The following is a 23,004-nucleotide window of genomic DNA, read 5'->3' as shown; positions in this document are numbered from 1 at the left end:
TACGGTCATTGTAAGGCTTAATGCTTACGGTCATTGTAACGCTTAACGCTTACGGTCATTGTAACGCTTAACGCTTACGTTCATTGTAACGCTTAACGCTTACGGTCATTGAAAGGCTTAACGTTTACGTTCATTGTAACGCTTACGGTCATTGTAACGCTTACGGTCATTATAACGCTTAACGCTTACTGTCATTGTAACGCTTACGGTTATTGTAACGCTTAACGCGTACGGTCATTGTAACGCGTACGGTCATTGTAACGCTTCACGCTTACGGTCATTGTAGCGCTTAATGCTTACGGTCATTGTAATGCTTAACGCTTACGGTCATTGTAACGCTTACGGTCATTGTAACGCTTAACGCTTATGGTCATTGTAACGCTTAACTCTTACGGTCATGGTTGTAAAGGCAGTCAATGTTGTTCTCCCCCTTTAACGAGGAGGAGCATGGATAGGACCAAGATGCGGATTGAGGGAAATAAGCCATCTTTTAATGAACAAACAGCAAACAAGACACTACAAACTACAAAACAACAAACGTGACTAACCTTCAACTGTCCTGTGAGGACACAGGAACAAACACCCACAAAACACCAGTGAAACCCTGGCTGCCTTTGTATGACTCTCAATTAGAGACAAACAATACACACCTGTCTCTAATTGAGAATCATACCAGGCCGAACACAAAACCCCACATAGAAATACAAACATAGACAAACCCACCCAACTCACGCCCTGACCAACTAAAATGAATACAAAACAAAGGAAAACAGGTCAGGAACGTGACAGAACCCCCCCCTTAAGGTGCGAACTCCGGGCGCACCAGCACAAAGTCTAGGGGAGGGTCTGGGTGGGCGTCTGTCCACGGTGGCGGCTCTGGCGGTGGACGAGGTCCCCACCCCACCATAATCAATCCCCGCTTCTTTATCCCCCTCCCAATGACCACCCTCCCACTAACCCCACCTAAATGAAGGGGCAGCACCGGGATAAGGGGCAGCACCGGGATAAGGGGCAGCACCGGGACAAGGGGCAGCACCGGGACAAGGGGCAGCACCGGGACAAGGGGCAGCACCGGGACAAGGGGCAGCACCGGGACAAGGGGCAGCACCGGGACAAGGGGCAGCACCGGGATAAGGGGCGGCAGGTCCTGGCTGAGGGACTCCGGCAGGTCCTGGCTGAGGGACTCCGGCAGGTCCGGGCTGAGGGACTCCGGCAGGTCCGGGCTGAGGGACTCCGGCAGGTCCGGGCTGAGGGACTCCGGCAGGTCCGGGCTGAGGGACTCCGGCAGGTCCGGGCTGAGGGACTCCGGCAGGTCCGGGCTGAGGGACTCCGGCAGGTCCGGGCTGAGTGGCAGCTCCGGACTGTAGGGCAGCTCCGGACTGTAGGGCAGCTCCGGACTGTAGGGCAGCTCCGGACTGTAGGGCAGCTCCTGACTGGCGGGCAGCTCCTGACTGGCGGGCAGCTCCTGACTGGCGGGCAGCTCCTGACTGGCGGGCGTCTCTGGCAGCTCCTGACTGGCGGGCGTCTCTGGCAGCTCCTGACTGGCGGGCGTCTCTGGCAGCTCCTGACTGGCGGGCGTCTCTGGCAGCTCCTGACTGGCGGGCGTCTCTGGCAGCTCCTGACTGGCGGGCGTCTCTGGCAGCTCCTGACTGGCGGACGGCTCTAGCGGCTCCTGACTGACGGACGGCTCTACTGGCTCGGGACAGACGGGCGGCTCTAATGGCTCGTGGCAGACGGCTGACTCAGATGGCGCTGGGCAGACAGATGGCTCAGACGGCGCTGGGCAGACAGATGGCTCAGACGGCGCTGGGCAGACAGATGGCTCAGACGGCGCTGGGCAGACAGATGGCTCAGACGGCGCTGGGCAGACAGATGGCTCAGACGGCGCTGGGCAGACAGATGGCTCAGACGGAGCTGGGCAGACGGGCCGTTCAGGCACCGCTGGGCAGACGGCAGACTCTGGCCGGCTGAGACGCACTATAGGCCTGGTGCGTGGTACCGGAACTGGAGGTACCGGGCTGAGGGCACGCACCTCAGGGCGAGTGCGGGGAACAGGAACAGGGCACACTGGACTCTCGTGGCGCACTCTAGGCCTGGTGCGTGGTACCGGAACTGGAGGTACCGGGCTGAGGGCACGCACCTCAGGGCGAGTGCGGGGAGAAGGAACAGTGCGTCCAGGGCTCTGGAGACGCACAGGAGGCTTGGTGCGTGGTGCCGGAACTGGAGGCACCGGGCTGGAGACACGCACCATAGGGAGAGTACGTGGAAGAGGAACAGGGCTCTGGAGATGCACTGGAAGCCTGGTGCGTGGTGTAGGCACTGGTGGTACTGAGCTGGGGTGGGAAGGTGGCGCCGGATATACCGGACCGTGAAGGAGGACACGTGCTCTTGAGCACCGAGCCTCCCCAACCTTACCAGGTTGAATGGACCCCGTAGCCCTGCCAGTGCGGCGAGGTGGAATAGCCCGCACTGGGCTATGCAGGCGAACCGGGGACACCACCTGTAAGGCTGGTGCCATGTACGCCGGCCCGAGGAGACGTACTGGAGGCCAGATACGTTGGGCCGGCTTCATGGCATCCGGCTCGATGCCCAACCTAGCCCTCCCAGTGCGGCAAGGTGGAATAGCCCGCACTGGGCTAAGCACGCGTACTGGGGACACCGTGCGCTTCACCGCATAACACGGTGTCTGACCAGTACGACGCCCTCTTACTCCACGGCAAGCCCGGGGAGTTGGCTCAGGTATCCAACCCGGCTTCGCCACACTCCCCTTTAGCCCCCCCCCAAGAAATTTTTGGGTGAGCCTCTCGGGCTTCCGTGCTAGCCGCGTACCCTCATACCTGCGCTCCTGGGCTGTGGCTGCCTTCTTCTCCTCCCGAGAGCGGCGATTCTCTCCCACCTTAGCCCAGGGTCCTTCTCCATTGAAAATTTGCTCCCAACTCCATTCCTCTTCTCTCCATTGCTTTAGTTCTTGTTCTCTCTCCTCAATCCGCTTGGTCCTGTTGTGGTGGGTGTTTCTGTAAAGGCAGTCAATGTTGTTCTCCCCCTTTAACGAGGAGGAGCATGGATAGGACCAAGATGCGGATTGAGGGAAATAAGCCATCTTTTAATGAACAAACAGCAAACAAGACACTACAAACTACAAAACAACAAACGTGACTAACCTTCAACTGTCCTGTGAGGACACAGGAACAAACACCCACAAAACACCAGTGAAACCCTGGCTGCCTTTGTATGACTCTCAATTAGAGACAAACAATACACACCTGTCTCTAATTGAGAATCATACCAGGCCGAACACAAAACCCCACATAGAAATACAAACATAGACAAACCCACCCAACTCACGCCCTGACCAACTAAAATGAATACAAAACAAAGGAAAACAGGTCAGGAACGTGACAATGGTAAGGCTTAATGCTTACGGTCATTGCAACGCTTAATGCTTAAGGTCATTGTAAGGCTTAAAGCTTACGGTCATTGCAATGCTTAATGCTTACGGTCATTGTAATGCTTAACGCTTACGGTCATTGTAACGCTTACGGTCATTGTAACGCTTAACGCTTATGGTCATTGTAACGCTTAACTCTTACGGTCATTGTAAGGCTTAACGCATACGGTCATTGTAAGGCTTAACGCTTACGGTCATTGCAACGCTTAACTCTTACGGTCATTGTAAGGCTTAATGCTTACGGTCATTGCAACGCTTAACGCTTAAGGTCATTGTAAGGCTTAAAGCTTACGGTCATTGCAATGCTTAATGCTTACGGTCATTGTAAGGCTTAACGCTTACGGTCATTGTAAGGCTTAACGCATACGGTCATTATACCGCTTAACGCTTACGGTCATTGTAACGCTTACGGTCATTGTAACGCTTAACGCTTACGGTCATTGTAAGGCTTAACGCTTACAGTCAGTGTAACGCTTAACGCTTACGGTCATTGTAAGGCTTAACTCTTACAGTCAGTGTAACGCTTACGGTCATTGAAAGGCTTAACGCTTACGGTCATTGCAACGCTTACGGTCATTGTAACGCTTAACGCTTACGGTCATTGTAATGCTTAACGCTTACGGTCATTGTAAGGCTTAACGCTTACAGTCAGTGTAACGCTTAACGCTTACGGTCATTGTTAGGCTTAACTCTTACAGTCAGTGTAACGCTTACGGTCATTGAAAGGCTTAACGCTTACGGTCATTGTAACGCTTACGGTCATTGTAACGCTTAACGCTTACGGTCATTGTAACGCTTAACGCTTACGGTCATTGTAAGGCTTGACTCTTACAGTCAGTTTAACGCTTACGGTCATTGAAAGGCTTAACGCTTATGGTCATTGCAACGCTTAACGCTTGCGGTCAGTGTAACGCTTAACGCTTACGGTCATTGTAACGCTTAACGCTTACGGTCATTGCAACGCTAAACGCTTACGGTCATTGAAAGGCTTAACGCTTACGGTCATTGCAACGCTAAACGCTTACGGTCATTGCAACGCTTAACGCTTAGTGTCATTGTAACGCTTAACGCTTACGGTCATTGTAAGTCTTAATGCTTACGGTCATTGTAACGCTTAACGCTTACGGTCATTGTAACGCTTAACGCTTACATTCATTGAAAGGCTTAACGCTTACGGTCATTGTAAGGCTTAACGCTTACGGTCATTGTAACGCTTAACGTTTACGTTCATTGTAACGCTTACGGTCATTGTAACGCTTACGGTCATTATAACGCTTAACGCTTACGGTCATTATAACGCTTAACGCTTACTGTCATTGTAACACTTACGGTCATTGTAACGCTTAACGTTTACGTTCATTGTAACGCTTACGGTCATTGTAACGCTTACGGTTATTATAACGCTTAACGCTTACGGTCATTATAACGCTTAACGCTTACTGTCATTGTAACACTTACGGTCATTGTAACGCTTAACGCGTACGGTCATTGTAATGCTTAACGCTTACGGTCATTGTAACGCTTACGGTCATTGTAACGCTTAACGCTTACGGTCATTGCAACGCTTAACTCTTACGGTCATTGTAAGGCTTAATGCTTACGGTCATTGCAACGCTTAACGCTTAAGGTCATTGTAAGGCTTAAAGCTTACGGTCATTGTAACGCTTAACGCGTACGGTCATTGTAATGCTTAACGCTTACGGTCATTGTAACGCTTACGGTCATTGTAACGCTTAACGCTTACGTTCATTGCAACGCTTAACTCTTACGGTCATTGTAAGGCTTAATGCTTACGGTCATTGCAACGCTTAACGCTTAAGGTCATTGTAAGGCTTAAAGCTTACGGTCATTGTAATGCTTAACGCTTACGGTCATTGTAACGCTTACGGTCATTGTAACGCTTAACTCTTACGGTCATTGTAAGGCTTAACGCTTACGGTCATTGTAACGCTTAACTCTTACGGTCATTGTAAGGCTTAACGCTTATGGTCATTGCAACGCTTAACTCTTACGGTCATTGTAACGCTTAACGCTTACGGTCATTGTAAGGCTTAACTCTTACAGTCAGTGTAACGCTTACGGTCATTGAAAGGCTTAACGCTTACGGTCATTGCAACGCTTAACGCTTGCGGTCAGTGTAACGCTTAACGCTTACGGTCATTGTAACGCTTAACGCTTACGTTCATTGAAAGGCTTAACGCTTACGGTCATTGTAAGGCTTAACGCTTACGGTCATTGTAACGCTTAACATTTACGTTCATTGTAACGCTTACGGTCATTGTAACGCTTACGGTCATTGTAACGCTTACGGTCATTGTAAGGCTTAACGCTTACGGTCATTGTAACGCTTAACGCTTACTGTCATTGTAACGCTTACGGTCATTGTAACGCTTAACGCGTACGGTCATTGTAACGCTTACGGTCATTGCAACGCTTAAAGCTTACGGTCATTGCAATGCTTAATGCTTACGGTCATTGTAAGGCTTAACGCTTACGGTCATTGTAAGGCTTAACGCATACGGTCATTGTACCGCTTAACGCTTTCGGTCATTGTAACGCTTACGGTCATTGTAACGCTTAACGCTTACGGTCATTGTAAGGCTTAACGCTTACAGTCAGTGTAACGCTTAACGCTTACGGTCATTGTAAGGCTTAACTCTTACAGTCAGTGTAACGCTTACGGTCATTGAAAGGCTTAACGCTTACGGTCATTGCAACGCTTACGGTCATTGTAACGCTTAACGCTTACGGTCATTGTAATGCTTAACGCTTACGGTCATTGTAAGGCTTAACGCTTACAGTCAGTGTAACGCTTAACGCTTACGGTCATTGTAAGGCTTAACTCTTACAGTCAGTGTAACGCTTACGGTCATTGAAAGGCTTAACGCTTACGGTCATTGTAACGCTTACGGTCATTGTAACGCTTAACGCTTACGGTCATTGTAACGCTTAACGCTTGCGGTCATTGTAAGGCTTAACTCTTACAGTCAGTGTAACGCTTACGGTCATTGAAAGGCTTAACGCTTATGGTCATTGCAACGCTTAACGCTTGCGGTCAGTGTAACGCTTAACGCTTACGGTCATTGTAACGCTTAACGCTTACGGTCATTGCAACGCTAAACGCTTACGGTCATTGAAAGGCTTAACGCTTACGGTCATTGCAACGCTAAACGCTTACGGTCATTGCAACGCTTAACGCTTAGTGTCATTGTAACGCTTAACGCTTACGGTCATTGTAAGTCTTAATTCTTACGGTCATTGTAACGCTTAACGCTTACGGTCATTGTAACGCTTAACGCTTACATTCATTGTAAGTCTTAATGCTTACGGTCATTGTAACGCTTAACGCTTACGGTCATTGTAACGCTTAACGCTTACATTCATTGAAAGGCTTAACGCTTACGGTCATTGTAAGGCTTAACGCTTACGGTCATTGTAACGCTTAACGTTTACGTTCATTGTAACGCTTACGGTCATTGTAACGCTTACGGTCATTATAACGCTTAACGCTTACGGTCATTATAACGCTTAACGCTTACTGTCATTGTAACACTTACGGTCATTGTAACGCTTAACTCTTACGGTCATTGTAAGGCTTAACGCTTATGGTCATTGCAACGCTTAACTCTTACGGTCATTGTAACGCTTAACGCTTACGGTCATTGTAAGGCTTAACTCTTACAGTCAGTGTAACGCTTACGGTCATTGAAAGGCTTAACGCTTACGGTCATTGCAACGCTTAACGCTTGCGGTCAGTGTAACGCTTAACGCTTACGGTCATTGTAACGCTTAACGCTTACGTTCATTGAAAGGCTTAACGCTTACGGTCATTGTAAGGCTTAACGCTTACGGTCATTGTAACGCTTAACATTTAAGTTCATTGTAACGCTTACGGTCATTGTAACGCTTACGGTCATTGTAACGCTTACGGTCATTGTAAGGCTTAACGCTTACGGTCATTGTAACGCTTAACGCTTACTGTCATTGTAACGCTTACGGTCATTGTAACGCTTAACGCGTACGGTCATTGTAACGCTTACGGTCATTGCAACGCTTAAAGCTTACGGTCATTGCAATGCTTAATGCTTACGGTCATTGTAAGGCTTAACGCTTACGGTCATTGTAAGGCTTAACGCATACGGTCATTGTACCGCTTAACGCTTACGGTCATTGTAACGCTTACGGTCATTGTAACGCTTAACGCTTACGGTCATTGTAAGGCTTAACGCTTACAGTCAGTGTAACGCTTAACGCTTACGGTCATTGTAAGGCTTAACTCTTACAGTCAGTGTAACGCTTACGGTCATTGAAAGGCTTAACGCTTACGGTCATTGCAACGCTTACGGTCATTGTAACGCTTAACGCTTACGGTCATTGTAATGCTTAACGCTTACGGTCATTGTAAGGCTTAACGCTTACAGTCAGTGTAACGCTTAACGCTTACGGTCATTGTAAGGCTTAACTCTTACAGTCAGTGTAACGCTTACGGTCATTGAAAGGCTTAACGCTTACGGTCATTGTAACGCTTACGGTCATTGTAACGCTAAACGCTTACGGTCATTGTAACGCTTAACGCTTGCGGTCATTGTAAGGCTTAACTCTTACAGTCAGTGTAACGCTTACGGTCATTGAAAGGCTTAACGCTTATGGTCATTGCAACGCTTAACGCTTGCGGTCAGTGTAACGCTTAACGCTTACGGTCATTGTAACGCTTAACGCTTACGGTCATTGCAACGCTAAACGCTTACGGTCATTGAAAGGCTTAACGCTTACGGTCATTGCAACGCTAAACGCTTACGGTCATTGCAACGCTTAACGCTTAGTGTCATTGTAACGCTTAACGCTTACGGTCATTGTAAGTCTTAATTCTTACGGTCATTGTAACGCTTAACGCTTACGGTCATTGTAACGCTTAACGCTTACATTCATTGTAAGTCTTAATGCTTACGGTCATTGTAACGCTTAACGCTTACGGTCATTGTAACGCTTAACGCTTACATTCATTGAAAGGCTTAACGCTTACGGTCATTGTAAGGCTTAACGCTTACGGTCATTGTAACGCTTAACGTTTACGTTCATTGTAACGCTTACGGTCATTGTAACGCTTACGGTCATTATAACGCTTAACGCTTACGGTCATTATAACGCTTAACGCTTACTGTCATTGTAACACTTACGGTCATTGTAACGCTTAACGTTTACGTTCATTGTAACGCTTACGGTCATTGTAACGCTTACGGTCATTATAACGCTTAACGCTTACGGTCATTATAACGCTTAACGCTTACTGTCATTGTAACACTTACGGTCATTGTAACGCTTAACGCGTACGGTCATTGTAATGCTTAACGCTTACGGTCATTGTAACGCTTACGGTCATTGTAACGCTTAACGCTTACGGTCATTGCAACGCTTAACTCTTACGGTCATTGTAAGGCTTAATGCTTACGGTCATTGCAACGCTTAACGCTTAAGGTCATTGTAAGGCTTAAAGCTTACGGTGATTGTAACGCTTAACGCGTACGGTCATTGTAATGCTTAACGCTTACGGTCATTGTAACGCTTACGGTCATTGTAACGCTTAACGCTTACGTTCATTGCAACGCTTAACTCTTACGGTCATTGTAAGGCTTATTGCTTACGGTCATTGCAACGCTTAACGCTTAAGGTCATTGTAAGGCTTAAAGCTTACGGTCATTGTAATGCTTAACGCTTACGGTCATTGTAACGCTTACGGTCATTGTAACGCTTAACGCTTATGGTCATTGTAACGCTTAACTCTTACGGTCATTGTAAGGCTTAACGCTTACGCTCATTGTAAGGCTTAACGCTTATGGTCATTGTAACGCTTAACGCTTACGGTCATTGTAAGGCTTAACTCTTACAGTCAGTGTAACGCTTACGTTCATTGAAAGGCTTAACGCTTACGGTCATTGTAAGGCTTAACGCTTACGGTCATTGTAACGCTTAACATTTACGTTCATTGTAACGCTTACGGTCATTGTAACGCTTACGGTCATTGTAACGCTTACGGTCATTGTAAGGCTTAACGCATACGGTCATTGTACCGCTTAACACTTACGGTCATTGTAACGCTTACGGTCATTGTAATGCTTAACGCTTACAGTCATTGTAATGCTTAACGCTTACGGTTATTGTAAGGCTTAACGCTTACGGTCATTGTAAGGCTTAACTCTTACGGTCATTGTAAGGCTTAACGCTTACGGTCATTGTAACGCTTAACGCTTATGGTCATTGAAAGGCTTAACGCTTACGGTCATTGCAACGCTTAACGCTTACGGTCATTGTAACGCTAAACGCTTACGGTCATTGTAACGCTAAACACTTACGGTCATTGAAAGGCTTAACGCTTACTGTCATTGTAACGCTTAACGCTTACGGTCATTGTAACACTTACGGTCATTGTAAGGCTTAATGCTTACGGTCATTGTAACGCTTACGGTCATTGTAACGCTTACGGTCATTGTAAGGCTTAATGCTTACGGTCATTGTAACGCTTACGGTCATTGTAAGGCTTAATGCTTACGGTCATTGTAACGCTTAACGCTTACGGTCATTGTAACGCTTAACGCTTACGTTCATTGTAACGCTTAACGCTTACGGTCATTGAAAGGCTTAACGTTTACGTTCATTGTAACGCTTACGGTCATTGTAACGCTTACGGTCATTATAACGCTTAACGCTTACTGTCATTGTAACGCTTACGGTCATTGTAACGCTTAACGCGTACGGTCATTGTAACGCGTACGGTCATTGTAACGCTTCACGCTTACGGTCCTTGTAGCGCTTAATGCTTACGGTCATTGTAATGCTTAACGCTTACGGTCATTGTAACGCTTACGGTCATTGTAACGCTTAACGCTTATGGTAATTGTAACGCTTAACTCTTACGGTCATGGTAAGGCTTAATGCTTACGGTCATTGCAACGCTTAATGCTTAAGGTCATTGTAAGGCTTAAAGCTTACGGTCATTGCAATGCTTAATGCTTACGGTCATTGTAATGCTTAACGCTTACGGTCATTGTAACGCTTACGGTCATTGTAACGCTTAACGCTTATGGTCATTGTAACGCTTAACTCTTACGGTCATTGTAAGGCTTAACGCATACGGTCATTGTAAGGCTTAACGCTTACGGTCATTGCAACGCTTAACTCTTACGGTCATTGTAAGGCTTAATGCTTACGGTCATTGCAACGCTTAACGCTTAAGGTCATTGTAAGGCTTAAAGCTTACGGTCATTGCAATGCTTAATGCTTACGGTCATTGTAAGGCTTAACGCTTACGGTCATTGTAAGGCTTAACGCATACGGTCATTATACCGCTTAACGCTTACGGTCATTGTAACGCTTACGGTCATTGTAACGCTTAACGCTTACGGTCATTGTAAGGCTTAACGCTTACAGTCAGTGTAACGCTTAACGCTTACGGTCATTGTAAGGCTTAACTCTTACAGTCAGTGTAACGCTTACGGTCATTGAAAGGCTTAACGCTTACGGTCATTGCAACGCTTACGGTCATTGTAACGCTTAACGCTTACGGTCATTGTAATGCTTAACGCTTACGGTCATTGTAAGGCTTAACGCTTACAGTCAGTGTAACGCTTAACGCTTACGGTCATTGTTAGGCTTAACTCTTACAGTCAGTGTAACGCTTACGGTCATTGAAAGGCTTAACGCTTACGGTCATTGTAACGCTTACGGTCATTGTAACGCTTAACGCTTACGGTCATTGTAACGCTTAACGCTTACGGTCATTGTAAGGCTTGACTCTTACAGTCAGTGTAACGCTTACGGTCATTGAAAGGCTTAACGCTTATGGTCATTGCAACGCTTAACGCTTGCGGTCAGTGTAACGCTTAACGCTTACGGTCATTGTAACGCTTAACGCTTACGGTCATTGCAACGCTAAACGCTTACGGTCATTGAAAGGCTTAACGCTTACGGTCATTGCAACGCTAAACGCTTACGGTCATTGCAACGCTTAACGCTTAGTGTCATTGTAACGCTTAACGCTTACGGTCATTGTAAGTCTTAATGCTTACGGTCATTGTAACGCTTAACGCTTACGGTCATTGTAACGCTTAACGCTTACATTCATTGAAAGGCTTAACGCTTACGGTCATTGTAAGGCTTAACGCTTACGGTCATTGTAACGCTTAACGTTTACGTTCATTGTAACGCTTACGGTCATTGTAACGCTTACGGTCATTATAACGCTTAACGCTTACGGTCATTATAACGCTTAACGCTTACTGTCATTGTAACACTTACGGTCATTGTAACGCTTAACGCGTACGGTCATTGTAATGCTTAACGCTTACGGTCATTGTAACGCTTACGGTCATTGTAACGCTTAACGCTTACGGTCATTGCAACGCTTAACTCTTACGGTCATTGTAAGGCTTAATGCTTACGGTCATTGCAACGCTTAACGCTTAAGGTCATTGTAAGGCTTAAAGCTTACGGTCATTGTAACGCTTAACGCGTACGGTCATTGTAATGCTTAACGCTTACGGTCATTGTAACGCTTACGGTCATTGTAACGCTTAACGCTTACGTTCATTGCAACGCTTAACTCTTACGGTCATTGTAAGGCTTAATGCTTACGGTCATTGCAACGCTTAACGCTTAAGGTCATTGTAAGGCTTAAAGCTTACGGTCATTGTAATGCTTAACGCTTACGGTCATTGTAACGCTTACGGTCATTGTAACGCTTAACTCTTACGGTCATTGTAAGGCTTAACGCTTACGGTCATTGTAACGCTTAACTCTTACGGTCATTGTAAGGCTTAACGCTTATGGTCATTGCAACGCTTAACTCTTACGGTCATTGTAACGCTTAACGCTTACGGTCATTGTAAGGCTTAACGCTTACGGTCATTGCAACGCTTAACGCTTGCGGTCAGTGTAACGCTTAACGCTTACGGTCATTGTAACGCTTAACGCTTACGTTCATTGTAAGGCTTAACGCTTACGGTCATTGTAACGCTTAACTCTTACGGTCATTGTAAGGCTTAACGCTTATGGTCATTGCAACGCTTAACTCTTACGGTCATTGTAACGCTTAACGCTTACGGTCATTGAAAGGCTTAACGCTTACGGTCATTGCAACGCTTAACGCTTGCGGTCAGTGTAACGCTTAACGCTTACGGTCATTGTAACGCTTAACGCTTACGTTCATTGAAAGGCTTAACGCTTACGGTCATTGTAAGGCTTAACGCTTACGGTCATTGTAACGCTTAACATTTACGTTCATTGTAACGCTTACGGTCATTGTAACGCTTACGGTCATTGTAACGCTTACGGTCATTGTAAGGCTTAACGCTTACGGTCATTGTAACGCTTAACGCTTACTGTCATTGTAACGCTTACGGTCATTGTAACGCTTAACGCGTACGGTCATTGTAACGCTTACGGTCATTGCAACGCTTAAAGCTTACGGTCATTGCAATGCTTAATGCTTACGGTCATTGTAAGGCTTAACGCTTACGGTCATTGTAAGGCTTAACGCATACGGTCATTGTACCGCTTAACGCTTACGGTCATTGTAACGCTTACGGTCATTGTAACGCTTAACGCTTACGGTCATTGTAAGGCTTAACGCTTACAGTCAGTGTAACGCTTAACGCTTACGGTCATTGTAAGGCTTAACTCTTACAGTCAGTGTAACGCTTACGGTCATTGAAAGGCTTAACGCTTACGGTCATTGCAACGCTTACGGTCATTGTAACGCTTAACGCTTACGGTCATTGTAATGCTTAACGCTTACGGTCATTGTAAGGCTTAACGCTTACAGTCAGTGTAACGCTTAACGCTTACGGTCATTGTAAGGCTTAACTCTTACAGTCAGTGTAACGCTTACGGTCATTGAAAGGCTTAACGCTTACGGTCATTGTAACGCTTACGGTCATTGTAACGCTTAACGCTTACGGTCATTGTAACGCTTAACGCTTGCGGTCATTGTAAGGCTTAACTCTTACAGTCAGTGTAACGCTTACGGTCATTGAAAGGCTTAACGCTTATGGTCATTGCAACGCTTAACGCTTGCGGTCAGTGTAACGCTTAACGCTTACGGTCATTGTAACGCTTAACGCTTACGGTCATTGCAACGCTAAACGCTTACGGTCATTGAAAGGCTTAACGCTTACGGTCATTGCAACGCTAAACGCTTACGGTCATTGCAACGCTTAACGCTTAGTGTCATTGTAACGCTTAACGCTTACGGTCATTGTAAGTCTTAATTCTTACGGTCATTGTAACGCTTAACGCTTACGGTCATTGTAACGCTTAACGCTTACATTCATTGAAAGGCTTAACGCTTACGGTCATTGTAAGGCTTAACGCTTACGGTCATTGTAACGCTTATCGTTTACGTTCATTGTAACGCTTACGGTCATTGTAACGCTTACGGTCATTATAACGCTTAACGCTTACGGTCATTATAACGCTTAACGCTTACTGTCATTGTAACACTTACGGTCATTGTAACGCTTAACGTTTACGTTCATTGTAACGCTTACGGTCATTGTAACGCTTACGGTCATTATAACGCTTAACGCTTACGGTCATTATAACGCTTACGGTCATTATAACGCTTAACGCTTACTGTCATTGTAACACTTACGGTAATTGTAACGCTTAACGCGTACGGTCATTGTAATGCTTAACGCTTACGGTCATTGTAACGCTTACGGTCATTGTAACGCTTAACGCTTACGGTCATTGCAACGCTTAAATCTTACGGTCATTGTAAGGCTTAATGCTTACGGTCATTGCAACGCTTAACGCTTACGGTCATTGTAACGCTTAACGCTTACATTCATTGAAAGGCTTAACGCTTAAGGTCATTGTAAGGCTTAAAGCTTACGGTCATTGTAATGCTTAACGCTTACGGTCATTGTAACGCTTACGGTCATTGTAACGCTTAACGCTTATGGTCATTGTAACGCTTAACTCTTACGGTCATTGTAAGGCTTAACGCTTACGGTCATTGTAACGCTTAACTCTTACGGTCATTGTAAGGCTTAACGCTTACGGTCATTGTAAGGCTTAATGCTTACGGTCATTGCAACGCTTAGCGCTTACGGTCATTGCAACGCTTAACGCTTACGGTCATTGTAAGGCTTAACGCTTATGGTCATTGTAACGCTTAACGCTTACGGTCATTGTAAGGCTTAACTCTTACAGTCAGTGTAACGCTTACGGTCATTGAAAGGCTTAACGCTTACGGTCATTGCAACGCTTAACGCTTGCGGTCAGTGTAACGCTTAACGCTTACGGTCATTGTAACGCTTAACGCTTACGTTCATTGAAAGGCTTAACGCTTACGGTCATTGTAAGGCTTAACGCTTACGGTCATTGTAACGCTTAACATTTACGTTCATTGTAACGCTTACGGTCATTGTAACGCTTACGGTCATTGTAACGCTTACGGTCATTGTAAGGCTTAACGCTTACGGTCATTGTAACGCTTAACGCTTACTGTCATTGTAACGCTTACGGTCATTGTAACGCTTAACGCGTACGGTCATTGTAACGCTTACGGTCATTGTAACGCTTCACGCTTACGGTCATTGTAACGCTTAATGCTTACGGTCATTGTAATGCTTAACGCTTACGGTCAGTGTAACGCTTAACGCTTACGGTCATTGTAACGCTAAACGCATACGGTCATTATAAAGCTTAACGTTTACGGTCATTGTAAGGCTTAACGCTTACGGTCATTGTAAGGCTTAACGCATACGGTCATTGTACCGCTTAACACTTACGGTCATTGTAACGCTTACGGTCATTGTAATGCTTAACGCTTACGGTCATTGTAATGCTTAACGCTTACGGTTATTGTAAGGCTTAACGCTTACGGTCATTGTAAGGCTTAACTCTTACGGTCATTGTAAGGCTTAACGCTTACGGTCATTGTAACGCTTAACGCTTATGGTCATTGTAAGGCTTAACGCTTACGGTCATTGTAAGGCTTAACTCTTACAGTCAGTGTAACGCTTACGGTCATTGAAAGGCTTAACGCTTACGGTCATTGCAACGCTTAACGCTTACGGTCATTGCAACGCTTAAATCTTACGGTCATTGTAAGGCTTAATGCTTACGGTCATTGCAACGCTTAACGCTTACGGTCATTGTAACGCTTAACGCTTACATTCATTGAAAGGCTTAACGCTTAAGGTCATTGTAAGGCTTAAAGCTTACGGTCATTGTAATGCTTAACGCTTACGGTCATTGTAACGCTTACGGTCATTGTAACGCTTAACGCTTATGGTCATTGTAACGCTTAACTCTTACGGTCATTGTAAGGCTTAACGCTTACGGTCATTGTAACGCTTAACTCTTACGGTCATTGTAAGGCTTAACGCTTACGGTCATTGTAAGGCTTAATGCTTACGGTCATTGCAACGCTTAGCGCTTACGGTCATTGCAACGCTTAACGCTTACGGTCATTGTAAGGCTTAACGCTTATGGTCATTGTAACGCTTAACGCTTACGGTCATTGTAAGGCTTAACTCTTACAGTCAGTGTAACGCTTACGGTCATTGAAAGGCTTAACGCTTACGGTCATTGCAACGCTTAACGCTTGCGGTCAGTGTAACGCTTAACGCTTACGGTCATTGTAACGCTTAACGCTTACGTTCATTGAAAGGCTTAACGCTTACGGTCATTGTAAGGCTTAACGCTTACGGTCATTGTAACGCTTAACATTTACGTTCATTGTAACGCTTACGGTCATTGTAACGCTTACGGTCATTGTAACGCTTACGGTCATTGTAAGGCTTAACGCTTACGGTCATTGTAACGCTTAACGCTTACTGTCATTGTAACGCTTACGGTCATTGTAACGCTTAACGCGTACGGTCATTGTAACGCTTACGGTCATTGTAACGCTTCACGCTTACGGTCATTGTAACGCTTAATGCTTACGGTCATTGTAATGCTTAACGCTTACGGTCAGTGTAACGCTTAACGCTTACGGTCATTGTAACGCTAAACGCATACGGTCATTATAAAGCTTAACGTTTACGGTCATTGTAAGGCTTAACGCTTACGGTCATTGTAAGGCTTAACGCATACGGTCATTGTACCGCTTAACACTTACGGTCATTGTAACGCTTACGGTCATTGTAATGCTTAACGCTTACGGTCATTGTAATGCTTAACGCTTACGGTTATTGTAAGGCTTAACGCTTACGGTCATTGTAAGGCTTAACTCTTACGGTCATTGTAAGGCTTAACGCTTACGGTCATTGTAACGCTTAACGCTTATGGTCATTGTAAGGCTTAACGCTTACGGTCATTGTAAGGCTTAACTCTTACAGTCAGTGTAACGCTTACGGTCATTGAAAGGCTTAACGCTTACGGTCATTGCAACGCTTAACGCTTACGGTCATTGTAACGCTAAACGCTTACGGTCATTGTAACGCTAAACACTTACGGTCATTGGAAGGCTTAACGCTTACTGTCATTGTAACGCTTAACGCTTACGGTCATTGTAACACTTACGGTCATTGTAAGGCTTAATGCTTACGGTCATTGTAACGCTTACGGTCATTGTAACGCTTACGGTCATTGTAAGGCTTAATGCTTACGGTCATTGTAACGCTTACGGTCATTGTAAGGCTTAATGCTTACGGTCATTGTAACGCTTAACGCTTACGTTCATTGTAACGCTTAACGCTTACGGTCATTGAAAGGCTTAACGTTTACGTTCATTGTAACGCTTACGGTCATTGTAACGCTTACGGTCATTATAACGCTTAACGCTTACTGTCATTGTAACGCTTACGGTCATTGTAACGCTTAACGCGTACGGTCATTGTAACGCGTACGGTCATTGTAACGCTTCACGCTTACGGTCATTGTAACGCTTAATGCTTACGGTCATTGTAATGCTTAACGCTTATGGTCATTGTAACGCTTACGGTCATTGTAACGCTTAACGCTTATGGTCATTGTAACGCTTAACTCTTACGGTCATTGTAAGGCTTAACGCTTACGGTCATTGTAACGCTTACGGTCATTGTAAGGCTTAACGCTTACGGTCATTGCAACGCTTAACTCTTACGGTCATTGTAACGCTTAATGCTTACGGTCATTGTAATGCTTAACGCTTACGGTCATTGTAACGCTTACGGTCATTGTAACGCTTAACGCTTACGGTCATTGCAACGCTTAACGCTTACGGTCATTGCAACGCTTAACGCTTACGGTCATTGTAAGGCTTAACGCTTATGGTCATTGTAACGCTTAACGCTTACGGTCATTGTAAGGCTTAACTCTTACAGTCAGTGTAACGCTTACGGTCATTGAAAGGCTTAACGCTTACGGTCATTGCAACGCTTAACGCTTGCGGTCAGTGTAACGCTTAACGCTTACGGTCATTGTAACGCTTAACGCTTACGTTCATTGAAAGACTTAACGCTTACGGTCATTGTAAGGCTTAACGCTTACGGTCATTGTAACGCTTAACATTTACGTTCATTGTAACGCTTACGGTCATTGTAACGCTTACGGTCATTGTAACGCTTACGGTCATTGTAAGGCTTAATGCTTACGGTCATTGTAACGCTAAACGCATACGGTCATTATAAAGCTTAACGCTTACGGTCATTGTAAGGCTTAACGCTTACGGTCAGTGTAACGCTTAACGCTTACGGTCATTGTAACGCTAAATGCATACGGTCATTATAAAGCTTAACGCTTACGGTCATTGTAAGGCTTAACGCTTACGGTCATTGTAAGGCTTAACGCATACGGTCATTGTACCGCTTAACACTTACGGTCATTGTAACGCTTACGGTCATTGTAATGCTTAACGCTTACGGTCATTGTAATGCTTAACGCTTACGGTTATTGTAAGGCTTAACGCTTACGGTCATTGTAAGGCTTAACTCTTACGGTCATTGTAAGGCTTAACGCTTACGGTCATTGTAACGCTTAACGCTTATGGTCATTGTAAGGCTTAACGCTTACGGTCATTGTAAGGCTTAACTCTTACAGTCAGTGTAACGCTTACGGTCATTGAAAGGCTTAACGCTTACGGTCATTGCAACGCTTAACGCTTACGGTCATTGTAACGCTAAACGCTTACGGTCATTGTAACGCTAAACACTTACGGTCATTGGAAGGCTTAACGCTTACTGTCATTGTAACGCTTAACGCTTACGGTCATTGTAACACTTACGGTCATTGTAAGGCTTAATGCTTACGGTCATTGTAACGCTTACGGTCATTGTAACGCTTACGGTCATTGTAAGGCTTAATGCTTACGGTCATTGTAACGCTTACGGTCATTGTAAGGCTTAATGCTTACGGTCATTGTAACGCTTAACGCTTACGGTCATTGTAACGCTTAACGCTTACGTTCATTGTAACGCTTAACGCTTACGGTCATTGAAAGGCTTAACGTTTACGTTCATTGTAACGCTTACGGTCATTGTAACGCTTACGGTCATTATAACGCTTAACGCTTACTGTCATTGTAACGCTTACGGTCATTGTAACGCTTAACGCGTACGGTCATTGTAACGCGTACGGTCATTGTAACGCTTCACGCTTACGGTCATTGTAACGCTTAATGCTTACGGTCATTGTAATGCTTAACGCTTACGGTCATTGTAACGCTTACGGTCATTGTAACGCTTAACGCTTATGGTCATTGTAACGCTTAACTCTTACGGTCATTGTAAGGCTTAACGCTTACGGTCATTGTAACGCTTACGGTCATTGTAAGGCTTAACGCTTACGGTCATTGCAACGCTTAACTCTTACGGTCATTGTAACGCTTAATGCTTACGGTCATTGTAATGCTTAACGCTTACGGTCATTGTAACGCTTACGGTCATTGTAACGCTTAACGCTTACGGTCATTGCAACGCTTAACGCTTACGGTCATTGCAACGCTTAACGCTTACGGTCATTGTAAGGCTTAACGCTTATGGTCATTGTAACGCTTAACGCTTACGGTCATTGTAAGGCTTAACTCTTACAGTCAGTGTAACGCTTACGGTCATTGAAAGGCTTAACGCTTACGGTCATTGCAACGCTTAACGCTTGCGGTCAGTGTAACGCTTAACGCTTACGGTCATTGTAACGCTTAACGCTTACGTTCATTGAAAGGCTTAACGCTTACGGTCATTGTAAGGCTTAACGCTTACGGTCATTGTAACGCTTAACATTTACGTTCATTGTAACGCTTACGGTCATTGTAACGCTTACGGTCATTGTAACGCTTACGGTCATTGTAAGGCTTAATGCTTACGGTCATTGTAACGCTTAACTCTTACTGTCATTGTAACGCTTACGGTCATTGTAACGCTTAACGCGTACGGTCATTGTAACGCTTACGGTCATTGTAACGCTTCACGCTTACGGTCATTGTAACGCTTAATGCTTACGGTCATTGTAATGCTTAACGCTTACGGTCAGTGTAACGCTTACGGTCATTGTAACGCTTAACGCTTATGGTCATTGTAACGCTTAACTCTCACGGTCATTGTAAGGCTTAACGCTTACGGTCATTGCATAGCCTAACTCTTACGGTCATTGTAACGCTAAACGCATACGGTCATTATAAAGCTTAACGCTTACGGTCATTGTAAGGCTTAAAGCTTACGGTCATTGCAATGCTTAATGCTTACGGTCATTGTAATGCTTAACGCTTACGGTCATTGTAAGGCTTAACGTTTACGGTCATTGTAACGCTTACGGTCATTGCAACGCTTAACGCTTACGGTCATTGTAACGCTTAACGCTTACGGTCATTGCAACGCTTAACGCTTACGGTCATTGTAACGCTTAACGCTTACGGTCATTTTAACGCTTAACGCTTACGGTCATTGTAACGCTTAACGCTTACGGTCAATGTAAGGCTTAACGCTTACGGTCATTGTAAGGCTTAACGCTTACGGTCATTATAACGCTTAACGCTTACGGTCATTGTAAGGCTTAAAGCTTACGGTCATTGTAAGGCTTAACGCTTACGGTCATTGTAAGGCTTAACGCATACGGTCATTGTAAGGCTTAACTTTTACGGTCATTGTAAGGCTTAACACTTATGGTCATTGTAACGCTTAACGCTTACGGTCATTGTAAGGCTTAACTCTTACAGTCAGTGTAACGCTTACAGTCATTGAAAGGCTTAACGCTTACTGTCATTGTAAGGCCTAACGCTTACGGTCATTGTAAGGCTTAATGCTTACGGTCATTGTAACGCTTAACGCTTACGGTCATTGTAAGGCTTAATGCTTACGGTCATTGTAACGCTTAACGCTTGCGGTCAGTGTAACGCTTAACGCTTACGGTCATTGAAAGGCTTAACGCTTACGGTCATTGTAAGGCTTAACGCTTACGGTCATTGTAAGGCTTAACGCTTACTGTCATTGTAAGGCTTAACGCTTACGGTCATTGTAAGGCTTAATGCTTACGGTCATTGTAACGCTTAACGCTTACGGTCATTGTAACGCTTAACGCTTACGTTCATTGAAAGGCTTAACGCTTACGGTCATTGTAACGCTTAACGTTTACGTTCATAGTAACGCTTACGGTCATTGTAACGCTTACGGTCATTATAACGCTTAACGCTTACTGTCATTGTAACGCTTACGGTCATTATAACGCTTAATGCTTACGGTCATTGTAATGCTTACGGTCATTGTAACGCTTAACTCTTACGGTCATTGTAAGGCTTAATGCTTACGCTCATTGCAACGCTTAACGCTTAAGGTCATTGTAAGGCTTAAAGCTTACGGTCATTGCAACGCTTAACGCTTACGGTCATTGTAAGGCTTAATGCTTACGGTCATTGCAACACTTAACGCTTACGGTCATTGCAACGCTTAGCGCTTACGGTCATTGCAACGCTTAACGCTTACGGTCATTGTAAGGCTTAATGCTTACGGTCATTGCAACGCTTAACGCTTACGGTCATTGTAAGGCTTAACGCATACGGTCATTGTAAAGCTTAACGCTTACGGTCATTGTAAGGCTTAACACATACGGTCATTGTAAAGCTTAACGCTTACGGTCATTGAAACGCTTAAAGCTCACAGTCATTGTAACGCGTACCGTCATTGTAACGCTTAACGCTTACAGTCATTGTAACGCTTAACGCGTACAATAATTGTAACGCCTAACGCGTACGGTCATTGTAAGGCTTAACGCTTACGGTCATTGTAAGGCTTAACACATACGGTCATTGTAAAGCTTAACGCTTACGGTCATTGAAACGCTTAAAGCTCACAGTCATTGTAACGCGTACCGTCATTGTAACGCTTAACGCTTACAGTCATTGTAACGCTTAACGCGTACAATAATTGTAACGCCTAACGCGTACGGTCATTGTAAGGCTTAACGCTTACGGTCATTGTAAGGCTTAACGCATACGGTCATTGTAAGGCTTAACTCTTACGGTCATTGTAAGGCTTACGGTCATTGTAACGCTTAACGCTTACGTTCATTGAAAGGCTTAACGCTTACGATCATTGCAAGGTCTAACGCTTACGGTCATTGTAACGCTTAACGTTTACGTTCATTGTAACGCTTACGGTCATTGTAACGCTTACGGTCATTATAACGCTTAACGCTTACTGTCATTGTAACTCTTACGGTCATTGTAACGCTTAACGTTTTCGTTCATTGTAACGCTTACGGTCATTGTAACGCTTACGGCCATTGTAACGCTTAACGCGTACGGTCATTGTAACTCTTACGGTCATTGTAAGGCTTAACGCTTACGGTCATTGTAACGCTTACGGCCATTGTAACGCTTAATGCTTACGGTCATTGTAATGCTTAACTCTTACGGTCATTGTAAGGCTTAACGCTTACGGTCATTGCAACGCTTAACTCTTACGGTCATTGTAAGGCTTAATGCTTACGGTCATTGCAACGCTTAACGCTTAAGGTCATTGTAAGGCTTAAAGCTTACGGTCATTGCAATGCTTAACGCTTACGGTCATTGTAAGGCTTAATGCTTACGGTCATTGCAACGCTTAACGCTTACGGTCATTGTAAGGCTTAATGCTTACGGTCATTGCAACGCTTAACGCTTACGGTCATTGTAACGCTTACGGTCATTGTAACGCTTACGGTCATTGCAACGCTTAACTCTTAAGGTCATTGTAAGGCTTAATGCTTACGGTCATTGCAACGCTTAACGCTTACGGTCATTGAAACGCTTAAAGCTCACAGTCATTGTAACGCTTAACGCGTACAATAATTGTAACGCCTAACGCGTACGGTCATTGTAAGGCTTAACGCTTACGGTCATTGTAAGGCTTAACGCTTACGGTCATTGTAAGGCTTAACGCTTACGGTCATTGTAAGACTTAACGCTTGCGGTCATTGTAACGCTTAACGCTTACGGTCATTGTAAGGCTTAACGCGTACGGTCATTGTAAGGCTTAACGCTTACGGTCATTGTAAGGCTTAACGCTTACGGTCATTGTAAGGCTTAACGCTTACGGTCATTGTAACGCTTAACGTTTACGGTCATTGTAACGCTTAACGTTTACGGTCATTGTAACGCT

The sequence above is a fragment of the Salvelinus fontinalis genome, chromosome 1 (genome assembly GCF_029448725.1).
Source record: "Salvelinus fontinalis isolate EN_2023a chromosome 1, ASM2944872v1, whole genome shotgun sequence".
In the NCBI taxonomy this organism is placed as follows: domain Eukaryota; kingdom Metazoa; phylum Chordata; class Actinopteri; order Salmoniformes; family Salmonidae; genus Salvelinus; species Salvelinus fontinalis.
Note: the sequence above shows the minus strand (reverse complement) of the source record.